Source organism: Petromyzon marinus, chromosome 54 (genome assembly GCF_048934315.1).
Source record: "Petromyzon marinus isolate PM22_M1 ecotype Great Lakes invasive population chromosome 54, UKy_Petmar_22M1.pri1.0, whole genome shotgun sequence".
NCBI lineage: Eukaryota > Metazoa > Chordata > Hyperoartia > Petromyzontiformes > Petromyzontidae > Petromyzon > Petromyzon marinus.
Window position 1 is genome coordinate 3,044,101 of NC_133720.1, and position 5,206 is coordinate 3,049,306.

Sequence of the window (5,206 nt, forward strand, 5' to 3'; positions counted from 1 at the left end):
GTTACTACACCACTGATAATGTAGTCACTACAGCACTGATAATGTAGTCATTACGCCACTGATAATGTAGTAACTACGCCACTGATAATGTAGTCACTACACCACTGATAATGTAGCTACTACACCACTGATAATGTAGTTACTACACCACTGATAATGTAGTCACTACACCACTGATAATGTAGTCACTACACCACTGATAATGTAGTTGCTACACCACTGATAATGTAGTCACTACACCACTGATAATGTAGTCACTACGCCACTGATAATGTAGTTACTACACCACTGATAATGTAGTTACTACACCACTGATAATGTAGTTACTACACCACTGATAATGTAGTAACTACGCCACTGATAATGTAGTCACTACACCACTGATAATGTAGTTACTACACCACTGATAATGTAGTTACTACACCACTGATAGTGTAGTCACTACGCCACTGATAATGTAGTTTACTACACCACTGATAATGTAGTTACTCCACCACTGGTAATGTATTTACTACACCACTGATAATGTAGTTACTACACCACTGATAATGTAGTTACTACACCACTGATAATGTAGTCACTACGCCACTGATAATGTAGTTACTACGCCACTGATAATGTAGTTACTACGCCACTGATAATGTAGTTACTACGCCACTGATAATGTAGTCACTACACCACTGTCGTCCATGCTAATTGCTTCTGTCAATCGCTGAGTAAGAACCGCAGGCCACCCAGATGGCTGCTTGGCCGGACGGTCTGCCGGAGCCAACAACTGCCCTGCAGTTCTCTCCGTATAAAGATGTTTGCAGCCGATCAGCGAGCGTTTATTATAATACACGTGGGAGGAACAACAACCGGACCACTCGTATGAAACACCCACGCACGCGAGGGGGCAACGCTCTATCCCCGTCACAGAGGTTGAGACGCATCACATCAGCCGACGCTTTCTTTTTTGCTCGACTGCAGCCGCAGTGTCGCCGAGTAAGCGATGGCCGTGAGGTGCGCTTCGTGAAAGGGTCGCCCGACTCGTCAGGGGCGAGGAGCAAGAAGATGATGACAAGATGATGACGAGGAGCCGACGCGGCGTGGCCGGCCCGACAGAGCGCGGCCCGGACCTCCTAATGACCGGCGGTCGTATTTGGCGATTTTTTTTTTGTTAACAAAAAAAAATCCCCTCCCTCTCGAGACTGCTGCCGCCCTAATGATGATTTACGGCGCTCCGATGATGAATGACAAACGGATCATTCCCCCCCCTCCTCCTCCTCTTCTTGTTGCGACCAAATTATTGCGCCGCGTTATTTCATTATTTATATCCCATCGCTAATTCGATTTGCGAACTCGTTCACGAGTTTAGCACCGCGCGTGCCGAGAATTTGCCTCCGAGGGAGGGGTTTGTCGGCGTTCGGAGGGAGCCGCGTTGCCTCTCCTGTCGCAGGGTTGTGGTGGAGCTTGGTGAAGGAGGAGGAGCGGGGGGGTGAAACTACAAAGGTCGTTGAGTATAAGGAAGTGATCCCCATACTTTACCCACTCGTCGTGAGTGATGATCCACGTGGGTACGCGCGTGCGCGTGCGTGTGTGTCCTTCAGATTTCCGGCACGCTTAACGCGTGGTGACGGTATATCCTCAGCTGTATTGAACTAAACAAAAACAAGTTAAACTGAACTCTGTTTTATTTTATTTTACCCGGTAAGGCCCCACTGATCTATGTACAACGCTTTTTTGTTTGTTTTACAGAAGCGACCTGCCCATCACAAATGACAGCTCAACGAAGTGGGCTCATCATCATCATCGTCATCATCGTCGTCGTCTTCATCATCATCGTCGTCGTGTGGACATTGAGAGACGCGCGATGTTGACTCTAAACATGGAGGGTGAAAACGGGAAGGACGCGGAGCCACGTGGAGAGAGAGAGAGAGAGACACGCAAACTCCAGATCCTTACATTTTGCCTTAATACTTTCGTGACTGCAATAATTAATATTCTTTGGTTCTTTCGGTGAAGTCACGTTGATAGAAACATTATAATAATAATAAAAAGAAAGTGAATACAAATTCAAATGATTTAAAAAAATAGTAAATAAATGTTTTTGTTATTTTTTAAAATCATTTTTATTGATTTTATTTTTGTAAAATTATTTTTCTATCGACGTGACTTTACCGAAAGAACCAAAGCATCCAAATATACAGCGGGCGTCAGGGTAGGGATCGAACCCACGAACCTCCTTCATACCGGACGAGGTAGTTAGCGTCTCCTCGCCACCGTGATGCGTATGACGATGATGATGTCGATGATGACGACGACGACGATGATGACGATGATGATGATGACGACGACGATGATGATGACGACGACGATGACGACGACGATGATGACGATGATGATGACGACGATGATGATGACGACGACGATGATGATGACGACGATGATGATGACGACGATGATGATGACGACGATGACGACGACGAGGGGTGATCGTGTCGTGCGCGACTGCGCGCTGTTCGTGTTGTGTCACTGAGTGGTTGTGGAGTGAGCGGTGGCTCAGTGGTTAGCGCCACTGCGCGATTTCCACTCGCAGTGGCGGCGAACGTCTGAACCGGTCCTGCGCCTCCCCTAGGTCGACTCAGCCTCAAATGAGTAGCTGTTGTGGTGTGTTGTGAACGTCAGCATTGAGGAAGACAAAGGCAGCCGGGCGTCGTTGCTGCACGCAACACCCTCTTGTGCACTGTGCCGGCCTTACACGGCGATCGCTAACTGCACTTTGCCCAACAGCCTGTGTAGCCTATACGGGGGACCTTTGTATTTGTGTTTTGTGTGTGGTAGGGAATCCGATGAGCTCTGAAGCTCTGTGAAAAAAGAGCTTCATAGCCCATCGGAATCCTCCAGTACGGATGCATATTTTGATCCTGATTCTGAAGTTGATGATTACTCGCGAATTGATGACGATGCTGCTGACGATGCCAATGATGAGAACACTCGTCCACGACTGGTGATGCCAATGATGAGAACACTCGTCCACGACTGGTGATGCCAATGATGAGAACACTCGTCCACGACTGGTGATGTCAATGATGAGAACACTCGTCCACGACTGGTGATGCCGATGATGAGAACACTCGTCCACGACTGGTGATGCCAATGATGAAAACACTCGTCCACGACTGGTGATGCCAATGATGAAAACACTCGTCCACGACTGGTGATGCCGATGATGAGAACACTCGTCCACGACTGGTGATGTCAATGATGAAAACACTCATCCACGACTGGTGATGTCAATGATGAAAACACTCGTCCACGACTGGTGATGCCAATGATGAGAACACTCGTCCACGACTGATGATGCCAATGATGAGAACACTCGTCCACGACTGGTGATGCCAATGCTGAGAACACTCGTCCACGACTGGTGATGCCAATGATGAAAACACTCGTCCACGACTGGTGATGCCAATGATGAAAACACTCGTCCACGACTGGTGATGCCAATGCTGAGAACACTCGTCCACGACTGATGATGTCAATGATGAAAACACTCGTCCACGACTGGTGATGCCAATGATGAAAACACTCGTCCACGACTGGTGATGCCAATGATGAAAACACTCGTCCACGACTGGTGATGCCGATGATGAGAACACTCGTCCACGACTGGTGATGTCAATGATGAAAACACTCATCCACGACTGGTGATGTCAATGATGAAAACACTCGTCCACGACTGGTGATGCCAATGATGAGAACACTCGTCCACGACTGATGATGCCAATGATGAGAACACTCGTCCACGACTGGTGATGCCAATGCTGAGAACACTCGTCCACGACTGGTGATGCCAATGATGAAAACACTCGTCCACGACTGGTGATGCCAATGATGAAAACACTCGTCCACGACTGGTGATGTCAATGATGAGAACACTCGTCCACGACTGGTGATGCCAATGATGAAAACACTCGTCCACGACTGGTGATGTCAATGATGAAAACACTCGTCCACGACTGGTGATGTCAATGATGAGAACACTCGTCCACGACTGGTGATGGCAATGATGAAAACACTCGTCCACGACTGGTGATGCCAATGATGAAAACACTCGTCCACGGCTGATGATGCCAATGATGAAAACACTCGTCCACGACTGGTGATGTCAATGATGAGAACACTCGTCCACGACTGGTGATGCTGATGGCGAATAGCGCGTACGCGATGATCTTGACAAGCGATGTAAAACCGACGATTGAAGATGATTTTGAAATATAAATGCCCGATGGATGATGGAAAAATAAACCTCAAATGCGACTGAAGATGACGATGATGATGATTGTGACGATGATGATGATTGTGACGATGATGATGATTATGACGATGATAATTATGACGATGATGATTGTGACGATGATGACTGTGATGATGATTGTGACGTTGATGATGATTGTGACGATGACGATGATGATTGTGATGATGATTTTGATTGTGACGTCGATGATGATTGTGACAATGATGATGGTTGTGACGATGATTATGATTGTGACGACGATGATTGTGACGATGATTGTGACGATGATGATGATTGTGACTATGGTGATTGTGCCGATGATGATTGTGACAATGATGATTGCGACGATGATGATGATTGTGACGTGGATGATGATTGTGACGTTGATGATTATTGTGACGATGGGGAATAACAAATCCGTGATTGACGACAAAGACAGTTAAACCGAACTCACATTTGATCACGATGATGATTGATGACTGCACGGTGCCGATGATTACTCAGGAATTGATGATGATGATTACAGAATGAATAACCATGAATAGCAAAGGGCAAGATGATGACAAATGTAAGTTGAACTTTTTTCACACCGTACGCTAATCACTAACGATTGGTCATGATGATTTCTGATGAACAGTAAAACACGGTGACATTGATGGCAGATAACTAAGGTTGCCAACAATTACCGAAGGTTCTGATAACAATGACGAGTATTTTGGGAATGACAGACAACAGAATCAGCGCACACAAAGACAAAGATCTCCCGTCAAGCCTGTGGTGAACTGTAGGGGCAAGTGCTGTTAGCGAGTAGCCCCTATAAAGGCCGGCACGGCATACGAGGGGGTGGGTGGCCAACAACACCACGCCCGGCAGCCTTTGTCTCCCCAGTGGCGATGTTTTCACATCGCACCAGGTACTCATTTGAGG

The 5,206-nt window shown here is 46.9% G+C and overlaps 1 long non-coding RNA gene across 1 annotated transcript; it reads left to right on the top strand.

The window, feature by feature from the left end:
- Positions 1-466: 466 nt before the first annotated feature.
- Positions 467-4,964, top strand: LOC142905432 (uncharacterized). Its single transcript, XR_012929604.1, has 2 exons — positions 467-1,556; positions 1,738-4,964. It is a non-coding gene; the product is annotated as an uncharacterized LOC142905432 (long non-coding RNA).
- Positions 4,965-5,206: the final 242 nt, after the last annotated feature.